The 16,630-nt window shown below is 41.6% G+C and overlaps 1 pseudogene; it reads left to right on the forward strand.

Moving 5' to 3' along the window:
* The first annotated feature begins 10,842 nt into the window (after positions 1–10,842).
* On the forward strand, positions 10,843–10,966 carry LOC128665215 (uncharacterized; annotated as a pseudogene).
* The last annotated feature ends 5,664 nt before the right edge of the window (positions 10,967–16,630 follow it).

Below are 16,630 nucleotides of genomic sequence, written 5' to 3' on the forward strand. Positions count from 1 at the left end.
GCTAACTTAATACATTTACTGTGAAAATTTTGTTGCTATAACTGATTTGGTTCATTGTTATTTCAACGGTGACAGTTTTTGGTGCTTCTTAAAGGCACAGTAGCGTTTTTCTTTATTGCTTGTAAAATTATTTACAGTGTTTTCCAAGTCTGCTAGTTTTATTGCTAGTCTGTTTAAACATGTCTGACACAGATGAGTCTCTCTGTTCACTATGTTTAAAGGCCAGTGTGGAGCCCCACAGAAACATGTGTACTAAATGTATTGATTTCACTTTAAATAATAAAGGTCACTCTTTATCTATAAAGGAATTATCACCAGACAACGAGGGGGAAGTTATGCCGACTAACTCTCCTCACGTGTCAGTACCTTCTCCTCCCGCTCAGGAGGCACGTGATATTGTGGCGCCTAACGCATCAGGGGCGTCCATACAAATCACTTTACAAGACATGGCTACTATTATGAATAATACCCTGACAGAAGTATTATCTAAATTGCCAGAATTAAGAGGCAAGCGCGATTGCTCTGGGGTAAGAATAGAGCGCGCTGGTGCTACAAGAGCCATGTCCGATACTGCGTCACAGTTTGCAGAACATGAGGGCGGAGAGCTTCACTCTGTAGGTGACGGATCTGATCCAGGGAAACCGGATTCAGAAATTTCTAATTTTAAATTTAAGCTTGAGAACCTCCGTGTATTGCTAGGGGAGGTTTTAGCGGCTCTGAATGACTGTAACACAGTTGCTATTCCAGAGAAGTTATGTAGGCTGGACAGATACTATGCAGTACCGGTGTGTACTGATGTTTTTCCTATACCTAAAAGGCTTACAGAAATTATTAGCAAGGAGTGGGATAGACCTGGTGTGCCTTTTTCCCCTCCTCCTATATTTAGAAAAATGTTTCCAATAGAGGCCACTACACGGGACTTATGGCAGACGGTCCCTAAGGTGGAGGGAGCAGTTTCTACTTTAGATAAGCGTACCACTATCACGGTGGAAGATAGTTGTGCTTTTTCGGATCCAATGGATAAAAAATTGGAAGGTTACCTTAAGAAAATGTTTGTTCAACAAGGTTTTATCTTACAGCCCCTTGCATGCATTGCGCCTGTCACTGCTGCTGCGACATTCTGGTTTGAGTCTCTGGAAGAGGCCATTCACTCAGCTCCATTGGATGAAATTATGGACAAGCTTAAAGCACTTAAGCTAGCTAACGCATTTGTTTCTGATGCCATTGTACACTTAACCAAACTAACGGCTAAGAACTCCGGATTTGCCATCCAGGCGCGTAGAGCGTTATGGCTTAAATCCTGGTCAGCTGATGTGACTTCTAAATCTAAATTGCTTAATTTCTTTCATGTAATTAGCAAGAGTCCATGAGCTAGTGACGTATGGGATATACATTCCTACCAGGAGGGGCAAAGTTTCCCAAACCTCAAAATGCCTATAAATACACCCCTCACCACACCCACAATTCAGTTTTACAAACTTTGCCTCCGATGGAGGTGGTGAAGTAAGTTTGTGCTAGATTCTACGTTGATATGCGCTCCGCAGCAAGTTGGAGCCCGGTTTTCCTCTCAGCGTGCAGTGAATGTCAGAGGGATGTGAGGAGAGTATTGCCTATTTGAATGCAGTGATCTCCTTCTACGGTCGTAGAGATTCATCTCTTACCTCCCTTTTCAGATCGACGATATACTCTTATATATACTATTACCTCTGCTGATTCTCGTTTCAGTACTGGTTTGGCTTTCTACAAACATGTAGATGAGTGTCCTGGGGTAAGTAAATCTTATTTTCTGTGACACTCTAAGCTATGGTTGGGCACTTTGTTTATAAAGTTCTAAATATATGTATTCAAACATTTATTTGCCTTGACTCAGAATGTTCAACTTTCCTTATTTTCAGACAGTCAGTTTCATATTTGGGATAATGCATTTGATTTAATCATTTTTTCTTACCTTCAAAAATTTGACTCTTCCCTGTGGGCTGTGAGGCTCGCGGGGGCTGAAAATGCTTCATTTTATTGCGTCATTCTTGGCGCGGACTTTTTTGGCGCAAAAAATCTATTTCCGTTTCCGGCGTCATACGTGTCGCCGGAAGTTGCGTCATTTTTTGACGTTATTTTGCGCCAAAAATGTCGGCGTTCCGGATGTGGCGTCATTTTTGGCGCCAAAAGCATTTAGGCGCCAAATAATGTGGGCGTCTTATTTGGCGCGAAAAAATATGGGCGTCGCTTTTGTCTCCACATTATTTAAGTCTCATTTTTTATTGCTTCTGGTTGCTAGAAGCTTGTTCTTTGGCATTTTTTCCCATTCCTGAAACTGTCATTTAAGGAATTTGATAAATTTTGCTTTATATATATGTTGTTTTTTCTCTTACATATTGCAAGATGTCTCACGTTGCATCTGAGTCAGAAGATACTACAGGAAAATCGCTGTCTAGCGCTGAATCTACCAAAGCTAAGTGTATCTGCTGTAAACTTTTGGTAGCTATTCCTCCAGCTGTTGTTTGTATTGATTGTCATGACAAACTTGTTAAAGCAGATATTTCCTTTAGTAAAGTACCATTGCCTGTTGCAGTTCCTTCAACATCTAAGGTGCAGAATGTTCCTGATAATATAAGAGATTTTGTTTCTGAATTCATAAGAAGGCTATGTCTGTTATTTCTCCTTCTAGTAAACGTAAAAAATCTTTTAAAACTTCTCTCCCTACAGATGAATTTTTAAATGAACATCATCATTCTGATTCTGATGATTCCTCTGGTTCAGAGGATTCTGTCTCAGAGGTTGATGCTGATAAATCTTCATATTTATTTAAAATGGAATTTATTCGTTCTTTACTTAAAGAAGTACTAATTGCTTTAGAAATAGAGGATTCTGGTCCTCTTGATACTAATTCTAAACGTTTAGATAAAGTATTTAAAGCTCCTGTGGTTATTCCAGAAGTTTTTCCTGTTCCTAATGCTATTTCTGCAGTAATTTCCAAAGAATGGGATAATTTGGGTAATTCATTTACTCCTCCTAAACGTTTTAAGCAATTATATCCTGTGCCGTCTGACAGATTAGAATTTTGGGACAAGATCCCTAAAGTTGATGGGGCTATTTCTACCCTTGCTAAACGTACTACTATTCCTACGTCAGATGGTACTTCGTTTAAGGATCCTCTAGATAGGAAAATTGAATCCTTTCTAAGAAAAGCTTATCTGTGTTCAGGTAATCTTCTTAGACCTGCTATATCTTTGGCTGATGTTGCTGCAGCTTCAACTTTTTGGTTGGAAACTTTAGCGCAACAAGTAACACATCGTGATTCTCATGATATTATTATTCTTCTTCAGCATGCTAATAATTTTATCTGTGATGCCATTTTTGATATTATCAGAGTTGATGTCAGGTTTATGTCTCTAGCTATTTTAGCTAGAAGAGCTTTATGGCTTAAAACTTGGAATGCTGATATGGCTTCTAAATCAACTTTACTTTCCATTTCTTTCCAGGGTAACAAATTATTTGGTTCTCAGTTGGATTCCATTATTTCAACTGTTACTGGTGGGAAAGGAACTTTTTTACCACAGGATAAAAAATCTAAAGGTAAAAACAGGGCTAATAATCGTTTTCGTTCCTTTCGTTTCAACAAAGAACAAAAGCCTGATCCTTCATCCTCAGGAGCAGTTTCAGTTTGGAAACCATCTCCAGTCTGGAATAAATCCAAGCCAGCTAGAAAGGCAAAGCCAGCTTCTAAGTCCACATGAAGGTGCGGCCCTCATTCCAGCTCAGCTGGTAGGGGGCAGGTTACGTTTTTTCAAGGAAATTTGGATCAATTCTGTTCACAATCTTTGGATTCAGAGCATTGTTTCAGAAGGGTACAGAATTGGTTTCAAGATGAGACCTCCTGCAAAGAGATTTTTTCTTTCCCGTGTCCCAGTAAATCCAGTAAAAGCTCAAGCATTTCTGAAATGTGTTTCAGATCTAGAGTTGACTGGAGTAATTATGCCAGTTCCAGTTCCGGAACAGGGGATGGGGTTTTATTCAAATCTCTTCATTGTACCAAAGAAGGAGAATTCTTTCAGACCAGTTCTGGATCTAAAAATATTGAATCGTTATGTAAGGATACCAACGTTCAAGATGGTAACTGTAAGGACTATCTTACCTTTTGTTCAGCAAGGGAATTATATGTCCACAATAGATTTACAGGATGCATATCTGCATATTCCGATTCATCCAGATCATTATCAGTTCCTGAGATTCTCTTTTCTGGACAAGCATTACCAGTTTGTGGCTCTGCCGTTTGGCCTAGCTACAGCTCCAAGAATTTTTACAAAGGTTCTCGGTGCCCTTCTGTCTGTAATCAGAGAACAGGGTATTGTGGTATTTCCTTATTTGGACGATATCTTGGTACTTGCTCAGTCTTTACATTTAGCAGAATCTCATACGAATCGACTTATGTTGTTTCTTCAAGATCATGGTTGGAGGATCAATTTACCAAAAAGTTCTTTGATTCCTCAGACAAGGGTAACCTTTCTGGGTTTCCAGATGGATTCAGTGTCCATGACTCTGTCTTTAACAGACAAGAGACGTCTAAAATTGATTGCAGCTTGTCGAAACCTTCAGTCACAATCATTCCCTTCGGTAGCCTTATGCATGGAAATTCTAGGTCTTATGACTGCTGCATCGGACGCGATCCCCTTTGCTCGTTTTCACATGCGACCTCTTCAGCTCTGTATGCTGAAGCAATGGTGCAAGGATTACACGAAGATATCTCAATTAATATCTTTAAAACCGATTGTTCGACACTCTCTAACATGGTGGACAGATCACCATCGTTTAATTCAGGGGGCTTCTTTTGTGCTTCCGACCTGGACTGTAATTTCAACAGATGCAAGTCTCACAGGTTGGGGAGCTGTGTGGGGATCTCTGACGGCACAAGGAGTTTGGGAATCTCAGGAGGTGAGATTACCGATCAATATTTTGGAACTCCGTGCAATTTTCAGAGCTCTTCAGTTTTGGCCTCTTCTGAAGAGAGAATCGTTCATTTGTTTTCAGACAGACAATGTCACAACTGTGGCATACATCAATCATCAAGGAGGGACTCACAGTCCTCTGGCTATGAAAGAAGTATCTCGAATTTTGGTTTGGGCGGAATCCAGCTCCTGTCTAATCTCAGTCGCCAAACGTTGCATCCGGGCGAATGGTCTCTTCACCCAGAGGTATTTCTTCAGATTGTTCAAATGTGGGAACTTCCAGAAATAGATCTGATGGCGTCCCATCTAAACAAGAAACTTCCCAGGTATCTGTCCAGATCCCGGGATCCTCAGGCGGAGGCAGTGGATGCATTATCACTTCCTTGGAAGTATCATCCTGCCTATATCTTTCCGCATCTAGTTCTTCTTCCAAGAGTAATCTCCAAGATTCTGAAGGAATGCTCGTTTGTTCTGCTGGTAGCTCCGGCATGGCCTCACAGGTTTTGGTATGCGGATCTTGTCCGGATGGCCTCTTGCCAACCGTGGACTCTTCCGTTAAGACCAGACCTTCTGTCACAAGGTCCTTTTTTCCATCAGGATCTGAAATCCTTAAATTTAAAGGTATGGAGATTGAACGCTTGATTCTTGGTCAAAGAGGTTTCTCTGACTCTGTGATTAATACTATGTTACAGGCTCGTAAATCTGTATCTCGAGAGATATATTATAGAGTCTGGAAGACTTATATTTCTTGGTGTCTTTCTCATCATTTTTCCTGGCATTCTTTTAGAATACCGAGAATTTTACAGTTTCTTCAGGATGGTTTAGATAAGGGTTTGTCCGCAAGTTCTTTGAAAGGACAAATCTCTGCTCTTTCTGTTCTTTTTCACAGAAAGATTGCTATTCTTCCTGATATTCATTGTTTTGTACAAGCTTTGGTTCGTATAAAACCTGTCATTAAGTCAATTTCTCCTCCTTGGAGTTTGAATTTGGTTCTGGGAGCTCTTCAAGCTCCTCCGTTTGAACCTATGCATTCATTGGACATTAAATTACTTTCTTGGAAGGTTTTGTTCCTTTTGGCCATCTCTTCTGCCAGAAGAGTTTCTGAATTATCTGCTCTTTCTTGTGAGTCTCCTTTTCTGATTTTTCATCAGGATAAGGCGGGTGTTGCGAACTTCTTTTGAATTTTTACCTAAAGTTGTGAATTCCAACAACATTAGTAGAGAAATTGTGGTTCCTTCATTATGTCCTAATCCTAAGAATTCTAAGGAGAAATCGTTGCATTCTTTGGATGTTGTTAGAGCTTTGAAATATTATGTTGAAGCTACGAAATCTTTCCGTAAGACTTCTAGTCTATTTGTTATCTTTTCCGGTTCTAGAAAAGGCCAGAAAGCTTCTGCCATTTCTTTGGCATCTTGGTTGAAATCTTTAATTCATCTTGCCTATGTTGAGTCGGGTAAAACTCCGCCTCAGAGAATTACAGCTCATTCTACTAGGTCAGTTTCTACTTCCTGGGCGTTTAGGAATGAAGCTTCGGTTGACCAGATTTGCAAAGCAGCAACTTGGTCCTCTTTGCATACTTTTACTAAATTCTACCATTTTGATGTATTTTCTTCTTCTGAAGCAGTTTTTGGTAGAAAAGTACTTCAGGCAGCGGTTTCAGTTTGAATCTTCTGCTTATGTTTTTCGTTAAACTTTATTTTGGGTGTGGATTATTTTCAGCAGGAATTGGCTGTCTTTATTTTATCCCTCCCTCTCTAGTGACTCTTGTGTGGAAAGATCCACATCTTGGGTAGTCATTATCCCATACGTCACTAGCTCATGGACTCTTGCTAATTACATGAAAGAAAACATAATTTATGTAAGAACTTACCTGATAAATTCATTTCTTTCATATTAGAAAGAGTCCATGAGGCCCGCCCTTTTTTTGTGGTGGTTTTGATTTTGTATAAAGCACAATTATTCCAATTCCTTATTTTATATGCTTTCGCACTTTTTTATCACCCCACGTCTTGGCTATTCGTTAAACTGAATTGTGGGTGTGCTGAGGGGTGTATTTATAGGCATTTTGAGGTTTGGGAAACTTTGCCCCTCCTGGTAGGAATGTATATCCCATACGTCACTAGCTCATGGACTCTTGCTAATATGAAAGAAATGAATTTATCAGGTAAGTTCTTACATAAATTATGTTATTCCTTTCAAGGGGCAGACCTTATTCGGGCCCGGCTTGAAAGAGATTATCGCTGACATTACTGGAGGTAAGGGTCATACTCTACCTCAGGACAAGGCCAAATCAAAGGCCAAATCAAAGGCCAAACAGTCTAATTTTCGTGCTTTTCGAAATTTCAAGGCAGGAGCAACGTCAACTTCCTCCGCCCCAAAACAAGAAGGAACCGTTGCTCGTTACAGACAGGCCTGGAAAGCTAACCAGTCCTGGAACAAGGGCAAGCAGGCCAGAAAACCTGCTACTGCCTCTAAGACAGCATGAAGGGTTGGCCCCCTATCCGGAAACGGATCTAGTGGGGGGCAGACTTTCTCTCTTCGCCCAGGCGTGGGCAAGAGATGTCCAGGATCCCTGGACGTTGGAGATCATATCTCAGGGATATCTTCTGGACTTCAAGGCTTCTCCTCCTCAAGGGAGATTTCATCTTTCGAGGTTATCAGAAAACCAGATAAAGAAAGAGGCATTCCTACGCTGCGTACAAGACCTCCTAGTAATGGGGGTGATCCACCCAGTTCCGCGGACGGAACAAGGACAGGGATTCTATTCAAATCTGTTTGTGGTTCCCAAGAAAGAGGGTACCTTCAGACCAATTTTGGACCTAAAGATCTTAAACAAATTCCTAAGAGTTCCATCATTCAAAATGGAAACTATTCGGACCATCCTACCCATGATCCAAGAAGGTCAATACATGACCACAGTGGACTTAAAGGATGCCTACCTTCACATACCGATTCACAAAGATCATCATCGGTTCCTAAGATTTGCCTTTCTAGACAGGCATTACCAATTTGTAGCTCTCCCCTTCGGGTTGGCCACGGCCCCGAGAATCTTTACAAAGGTTCTGGGCTCACTTCTGGCAGTTCTAAGACCACGAGGTATAGCGGTAGCTCCGTATCTAGACGACATCCTGATACAGGCGTCAAGCTTTCAAATTGCCAAATCTCATACAGAGATAGTTCTGGCTTTTCTGAGGTCGCATGGGTGGAAGGTGAACGTGGAAAAGAGTTCTCTGTCACCTCTCACAAGAGTCTCCTTCCTAGGGACTCTGATAGATTCTGTAGAAATGAAAATTTCCTGACGGAGACCAGGTTATCAAAGTTTCTAAATGCTTGCCGTGTCCTTCATTCCATTTCACGCCCGTCAGTAGCTCAGTGCATGGAAGTAATCGGCTTAATGGTAGCGGCAATGGACATAGTGCCATTTGCGCGCCTGCATCTCAGACCGCTGCAATTGTGCATGTTAGGCCAGTGGAATGGGGATTACTCAGATTTATCCCCCCTACTAAATCTGGATCAAGAGACCAGAGATTCTCTTCTCTGGTGGTTATCTCGGGTCCATCTGTCCAAGGGCATGACCTTTCGCAGGCCAGATTGGACGATTGTAACAACAGATGCCAGCCTTCTAGGTTGGGGCGCAGTCTGGAACTCCCTGAAGGCTCAGGGATCGTGGACTCAGGAGGAGAAACTCCTCCCAATAAATATTCTGGAGTTAAGAGCAATATTCAATGCTCTTCTAGCTTGGCCTCAGTTAGCAACACTGAGGTTCATCAGATTTCAGTCGGACAACATCACGACTGTGGCTTACATCAACCATCAAGGGGGATCCAGGAGTTCCCTAGCGATGTTAGAAGTCTCAAGGATAATTCGCTGGGCAGAGTCTCACTCTTGCCACTTGTCAGCGATCCACATCCCAGGCGTGGAGAACTGGGAGGCGGATTTTCTAAGTCGTCAGACTTTTCATCCGGTGGAGTGGGAACTCTATCCGGAGGTGTTTGCTCAACTGGTCCATCGTTGGGGCAAACCAGAACTGGATCTCATGGCGTCTCGCCAGAACGCCAAGCTTCCTTGTTACGGATCCAGGTCCAGGGACCCGGGAGCAACGTTGATAGATGCTCTGGCAGCCCCTTGGGTCTTCAACATGGCTTATGTGTTTCCACCATTTCCTCTGCTCCCTCGACTGATTGCCAAGATCAAACAGGAGAGAGCATCAGTGATTCTGATAGCGCCTGCGTGGCCACGCAGGACCTGGTATGCAGACCTAGTGGACATGTCATCCTGTCCACCATGGACTCTACCTCTGAGGCAAGACCTTCTAATGCAAGGTCCTTTCAATCATCCAAATCTAATTTCTCTGAGACTGACTGCATGGAGATTGAACGCTTGATCCTATCAAAGCGTGGCTTCTCCGAGTCAGTTATTGATACCTTAATACAGGCACGAAAGCCTGTTACCAGGAAAATCTACCATAAGATATGGCGTAAATATCTTTATTGGTGTGAATCCAAGAGTTACTCATGGAGTAAGGTTAGGATTCCTAGGATATTGTCCTTTCTCCAAGAGGGTTTGGACAAAGGCTTATCAGCTAGTTCTTTAAAAGGACAGATCTCTGCTCTGTCTATTCTACACAAGCGTCTGGCAGAGGTTCCAGACGTCCAGGCATTTTGTCAGGCTTTGGTTAGGATTAAGCCTGTGTTTAAAACTGTTGCTCCCCCGTGGAGCTTAAACTTGGTTCTTAAAGTTCTTCAGGGAGTTCAGTTTGAACCCCTTCATTCCATTGATATTAAACTTTTATCTTGGAAATTTCTGTTTTTGATGGCTATTTCCTCGGCTCGAAGAGTCTCTGAGTTATCTGCCTTACATTGTGATTCTCCTTATCTGATTTTTCATTCAGACAAGGTAGTTCTGCGTACCAAACCTGGGTTTTTACCTAAGGTGGTTTCCAACAAATATCAATCAAGAGATTGTTGTTCCATCGTGTCCTAATCCTTCTTCAAAGAAGGAACGTCTTTTGCATAATCTGGACGTAGTCCGTGCCTTGAAGTTTTACTTACAGGCTACTAAAGATTTTCGTCAAACATCTGCCCTGTTTGTCGTTTACTCTGGACAGAGGAGAGGTCAAAAAGCTTCGACAACCTCTCTCTCCTTTTGGCTTCGGAGCATAATACGCTTAGCCTCTGAGACTGCTGGACAGCAGCCCCCTGAAAGGATTACAGCTCATTCTACTAGAGCTGTGGCTTCCACCTGGGCCTTTAAAAATGAGGCCTCTGTTGAACAGATTTGCAAAGCTGCGACTTGGTCTTCGCTTCACACCTTTTCAAAATTTTACAAATTTGACACTTTTGCTTCTTCGGAGGCTGTTTTTGGGAAAAAGGTTCTACAGGCAGTGGTTCCTTCCGTTTAAGTTCCTGCCTTGTCCCTCCCATCATCCGTGTACTTTAGCTTTGGTATTGGTATACCACAAGTAATGGATGATCCGTGGACTGGATACACTTAACAAGAGAAAACATAATTTATGCTTACCTGATAAATTTATTTCTCTTGTAGTGTATCCAGTCCACGGCCCGCCCTGTCCTTTTAAGGCAGGTCTAAATTTTAATTAAACTACAGTCACCACTGCACCCTATGGTTTCTCCTTTCTCGTCTTGTTTCGGTCGAATGACTGGATATGGCAGTGAGGGGAGGAGCTATATAGCAGCTCTGCTGTGGGTGATCCTCTTGCAACTTCCTGTTGGGAAGGAGAATATCCCACAAGTAATGGATGATCCGTGGACTGGATACACTACAAGAGAAATAAATTTATCAGGTAAGCATAAATTATGTTTTTATCTCTTCCATTGTTTACAAAGCTGTGAATGAAGGCATGTGCAAGCTTAATTTGCGCTGGGTACAGGCAGCATATACCTACCGCCACACTACTCTGAATGCACCCAATCCCATCTGATCTCGGAAATTAAGCAGCGTCAGGCCTGGTCAGTACCTGGATGGGATGGGAGACCGCCTGAGAACACCGGGTGCGGTAGGCTTTTTCTTTGATTTTTTAAAGCAACTATGCATGCGTAATATCCCCTGAAAGTGGCGATATTCATTGAAACAACTGTATCTTGCAATTCCTTAAAAACACATGTCAATTTAAAATAAAGATAATTATCTTTTGTAAAGACAGACAGGCAGGCAGACAGACAAAGAGGCAGGTAAACCATATCCGTGTATACTTTTTGTCATGGGTCAACAAGTTATTCTGGGCCTGTACTGGCCTTTTTTATTTATTCATTTGCGGTCAAAATTGTAACCCCATTTTATCTCTTCCATTGTTTACAAAGCTGTGAATGAAGACCTCTTATGCCCCGCTTGGATGAAGACTTTGGCCGGATGGAGGACCACATCGCCCGGATTGGATGAAGAATTCGGCCCGGCTGGGTGAAGACGGCTCAAGTTAGGGTGATCTTCAGGGGGTTAGTGTTAGTTTTTTTTAAGGGGGAGATTGGGTTGGTTTTAGAGTAGGAGTATGCGGGTGGTGGTTTGTAATGTTGGGGGGGGTTGTATTTTTTTTTACAGGTAAAAGAGCTGATTACTTTTGGGCAATGACCTGCAAAAAGCCCTTTTAAGGGCTGGTAAAAGAGCTGATTACTTTGTAATTTAGTATAGGGTAGGGAATTTTATTATTTTGGGGGGCTTTTTTATTTTATTAGGGGGATTAGGTTAGGTGTAATTAGTTTAAAATATTGTAATTTCTTTTTTATTTTCTGTAATTTAGTGTTTGTTTTTTTCCGTAATTTAGTTTATTTAATTTAATTGTATTTAATTGTAGGTAGTTTAGGTAATTAATTTAATTATAGAGTAGTGTTAGGTGTAATTGTAACTTACGTTAGGGTTTATTTTACAGGTAAATTTGTATTTATTTTAGCTAGGTAGTAATAACTATTTAATAACTATTGTACCTAGTTAAAATAAATACAAAGTTGCCTGTAAAATAAAAATAAATCCTAAAATAGCTATAATGTAACTATTAGTTATATTGTAGCTTTATTAGGGTTTATTTTATAGGTAAGCATTAAGTTTTAAATAGGAATAATTTATTTAATTTTAGTAATTTTATTTATATTTATTAAAAATAGATTTAAGTTAGGGTTAGACTTAGGTTTAGTGGTTAATAAATTTAATATAGTAGTGGCGACGTTGGGGGCGGCAGATTATGGGTTAATAAAATGTATTCTAGTGTTTGCGAGGTGGGAGTGCGGCGGTTATGGGGTTAATACATTTATTAAAGTGGTGGCAAAGTCCGGTCGGCAGATTAGGGGTTACAAATATTTATTATAGTGTTTGCGATGTGGGGGGTCCTCGGTTTAGGGGTTCATAGGTAGTTTATGGGTGTTAGTGTACTTTGTAGCACTTAAGTTAAGAGCTTTATGTTCCGGCGTTAGCCCATAAAGCTCTTAACTACTGACTTTTAAATGCGGTAGGAGTCTTGGAGGTAGAGGCTGTCACGCTCACTTCTTCCAAGACTTGTAATACCAGCGTTAGGAAAATCCCATTAAAAAGATAGGATACGCAATTGACGTAAAGGGATTTGCGGTAGCCAAAAGTCACGGAAGAAAAGTGAGCGGTACACCTGTACCTGCCAAATTTGTAATACCAGCGGGCGTTAAAAAGCAGCGTTAGGACCTCTTAACGTTGCTTTTTAAGGCTAACCCAGAACTCGTAATCTAGGCGTATGTCTGTAATGTTTTTTTAAGTGCACATTTTTTTGATGGCGTTAAATTGTTACCATAACCAACATTTTTAAATTTTTGTTATTTGTTGGTCTATTTTTATCAAGTGTTTCTCTATGATATGCTGGAAGAAATTTCGATCTTTTCCTCATGTCTTTATAGGATAGAAAAAAAACTTATTTTTAAAAACTTGCGGCCAGATTACGAGTTTTGGGGTATGAGGGGTGCTGTGTTAACTTGCACGTTATTGTCACCGCTCACTTACCTACAGCGCTGGCATTACAGGTTTTCAGAAACCCGGCGTTATCAGGCAAGAAGTGAGTGTAGAGCAAAATTGTGCTCCATACCGCACTCCAATACCAACCCTGCTTAAAGGGACACTGAACCCAAATTTTGTGATTCAGATAGAGCATGCAATTTTAAGCAACTATCTAATTTACTTCTATTATCAAATTTTCTTCATTCTCTTGGTATCTTTATTTGAAATGCAAGAATGTAAGTTTAGATGCTGCCCCATTTTTGGTGAACAACCTGGGTTGTTCTTGCTGATTGGTGGATAAATTCATCCACCAATGAATAAGTGCTTTCCAGGGTCCTGAACTAAACAAATAGCTTAGATGCCTTCTTTTTCAAATAAACATAGCAAGAGAACAAAGAAAAATTGATAATAGGAGTAAAATAGAAAGTTGCTTAAAATTGCATGCTCTATCTGAATCATGAAAGAAAAAATTTGGGTCCAGTGTCCTTTAAGTCAGCGGTGAGCTGGTTGTACATGCTCGTGCACGATTTCCCCATAGACATTAATGGGGAGAGCCGGCTGAGAAAAAGTCTAACACCTGCAATAAAGCAGCATAGGAATCAATGGGGCTGCGTTACTGAACGCAGCCCCATTGATTCCTATGGGAAAACTAAATTTATGTTTACTCCTAACGTGAACCCCGAGTCTAAACACCCCTAATCTTACACTTATTAACCCCTAATCTGCCGCTCCAGACATCGCCGCCACCTACATTATACTTATGAATCCCTAATCTGCTGCCCCCAACATCGCCGAAACCTACATTATATTTATTAACCCCTAATCTGCTGCCCACAACATCGCTGACACCTACATAATGTTATTAACCCCTAATCTCCCTCCCCCAACATCGCTGCCACTATAATAAACATATTAACACCTAAACCGCCGTACTCCCGCTTCGCAAACACTAGTTAAATATTATTAACCCCTAATCTGCCCCCCCCAATATCGCTGCCACCTACCTACATTTATTAACCCCTAATCTGCTGCCCCAACGTCTCCGCCACTATATTATATTTATTAACCCCTAAATCTAAGTCTAACCCTAACACCCCCTAACTTAAATATAATTTAAATAAATCTAAATAAAAATTACTATCATTACCTAAATAATTCCTATTTAAAACTAAATGCTTACCTGTAAAATAAACCCTAAGATAGCTACAATATAACTAATAGTTACATTGTATCTAGTTTATGGTTTATTTTTATTTTACAGGCAAGTTTGTATTTATTTTAACTAGGTAGAATACTTAATAAATAGTTATTAACTATTTAATAACTACCTAGCTAAAATAAATACAAATTGACCTGTAAAATAAAACCTAACCTAAGTTACACTAACACTACACTACAATTAAATCAATTACTTACATTAAATACAATTAACTAAATTAAATAAAATTAGCAAAATTAAAATAAACAAACAAACACTTAATTACAGAAAATAAAAAACAAATTACAAGATCTTTAAACTAATTACAACTAATCAAAATAAAAAAAGCACACCCAAAATAAAAAAAAAAACCTAGCCTAAACTAAACTACCAATAGCCCTTAAAAGGGCCTTTTGCGGGGCATTGCCCCAAAGAAATCAGCTCTTTTACCTGTAAAAAAAAAAAAATACAAACAACCCCCCAACAGTAAAACCCACCACCCACACAACCAACCCCCAAATAAAACCCTAACTAAAAAAAAATAAGCTCCCCATTTCCCTGATAGGTCATTTGGATGGGCATTGCCCTTAAAAGGGCATTTAGCTCTATTGCGGCCCAAAGCTCTAACCTAAAAATAAAACCCACCCAATACACCCTTAAAAAATCCTAACACTAACCCCCGAAGATTCACTTACCGGAAGAAGTCTTCATCCAAGCGGCAAGATGTCCTCAAGGAAGCCGGCAGAAGTGGTCCTCCAGGCGGGCAGAAGTGGTCCTCCAGTCGGGCAGAAGTCTTCACCCAGATGGCATCTTCTATCTTCATCCTTTCGACGCGGAGCGGCTCCATCTTCAAGACATCCGACGCGGAGCATCCTCTTCAATCAACGTCTTCTTGCTGAATGAATGTTTCTTTAAGTGACGTCATCCAAGATGGCGTCCCTTAGATTCCGATTGACTGATAGAATTCTATCAGCCAATCGGAATTAAGGTTGAAAAAATCCTATTGGCTGATGCAATCTTTGCAACGTCAGCGCCACACGCATCCTGAGCCAACACAGCCCTAGGCAACGAGCATGGGGAAGATGCCGCGCCCCTAGCAATGGCACGGCATGACATAGCCCCCTCCTCAAGGGTTCCCTCCGGGAACCAGAGTTGGCTTCAAAGGGTGAGCCACATGGTATCTGGAGATCAGAGATAGAGCATGCACATTACGGGCAGGAACCCAGGAACGGTCTGCTACAGAGTAACCTTTCCAATGTATCAGATACCGCAGTTGTCTGCGCATGTATCTGGAGTCCAGAATCTTAGCCACTTCATATTCGGGGTTACCATGGATCAAGAGCGGAGGAGGAGGAGGAGTTTGAGGCTGGGAATATCTATTCTTGATGTACGGCTTGAGTAGTGAGATGTGGAAGACTGGATCTATGCGTAGGGTTCTTGGCAAGGCCACTTTGTAGGCAACAGGAGACAGTCTTTTCAGAACCTTGTGAGGACTGATAAACCTAGGCCCCACGTAGACGGGTATGTCGAGTGGAGACCCAAACATGCTCACCCACTGGAATGGTACGTACAGTAGCCCTATGACGATCAGCAAACTTCTTATATCTAGAGACAGCTGAACGCAGCTGAGAGCGAATTCGTTGCCAATGAGTGGTGAGATCAGTGACGTGATGGTCTGTGGCAGGTACCCCAGTGGACCGAGCCGAAAGAGGGAAGATACGAGGTTGATAACCTGCTGCATCTTGAAATGGAGAGCATCGAAGAGACGAGTGCCAATGGGTGTTTCTTGCCAGCTCAGCTAAGGGTAGCAATTAAGACCAGTTGGTATGGCGAGTGTTGACAAAGGCTCTAAGCTAGGCTTCAAGATCCTGGTTTGCTCTCTCAGTTAGTCCATTGGTCTGTGGATGGTAGCCAGACGACAAGGAAACAGTGGTTCCAATCAACTTACAAAAGGCTCTCCAGAAGGAAGAGATGAACTGTGAACCCCTGTCAGAGACAATATTCACAGGAATGCCATGAAGTCGCACCACATGCAAGGGAAAAAGGGACAACAATTCCTGAGCAGAAGGCAGTTTGGCTAGGGGTACGAGGTGAGCCAGTGTGGAAAAACGATCCACCAAAACCCAGATAACTGTATGGTGGTCGGAAGAGGGAAGATCAACAATGAAGTGCATTGTTATGTGTGTCCAGGGTCGTTTGGGAATGGACAATGGTTGGAGCAAGACAGGAGGCATGGATCGGGGAGTCTTGTTGGCAGCACAAATTGTGCAGGCTTTCACGTAGTCCTGAGCGTCAGACTTCATATTAGGCCATCAAACATGTTGGCAAAGACGCCTGAAGGTCCTAGTCGAACCAGGATGTCCTGAGAGTTTGCTATCATGAGCCCAGGCTAGCACAGGGATACGGAGGTTCCTAGGTACAAAGAGGATATCAGAGGCCATGGGGGCACCAGGAGGTTTACTAGACTGAGCACGTTGTAATCTTTGCAAAAGAGTGGTATTGAGTTGAGCGATCACACAGG

Source organism: Bombina bombina, chromosome 6 (assembly GCF_027579735.1).
Source record: "Bombina bombina isolate aBomBom1 chromosome 6, aBomBom1.pri, whole genome shotgun sequence".
Classification (NCBI taxonomy): Eukaryota; Metazoa; Chordata; class Amphibia; order Anura; family Bombinatoridae; genus Bombina; species Bombina bombina.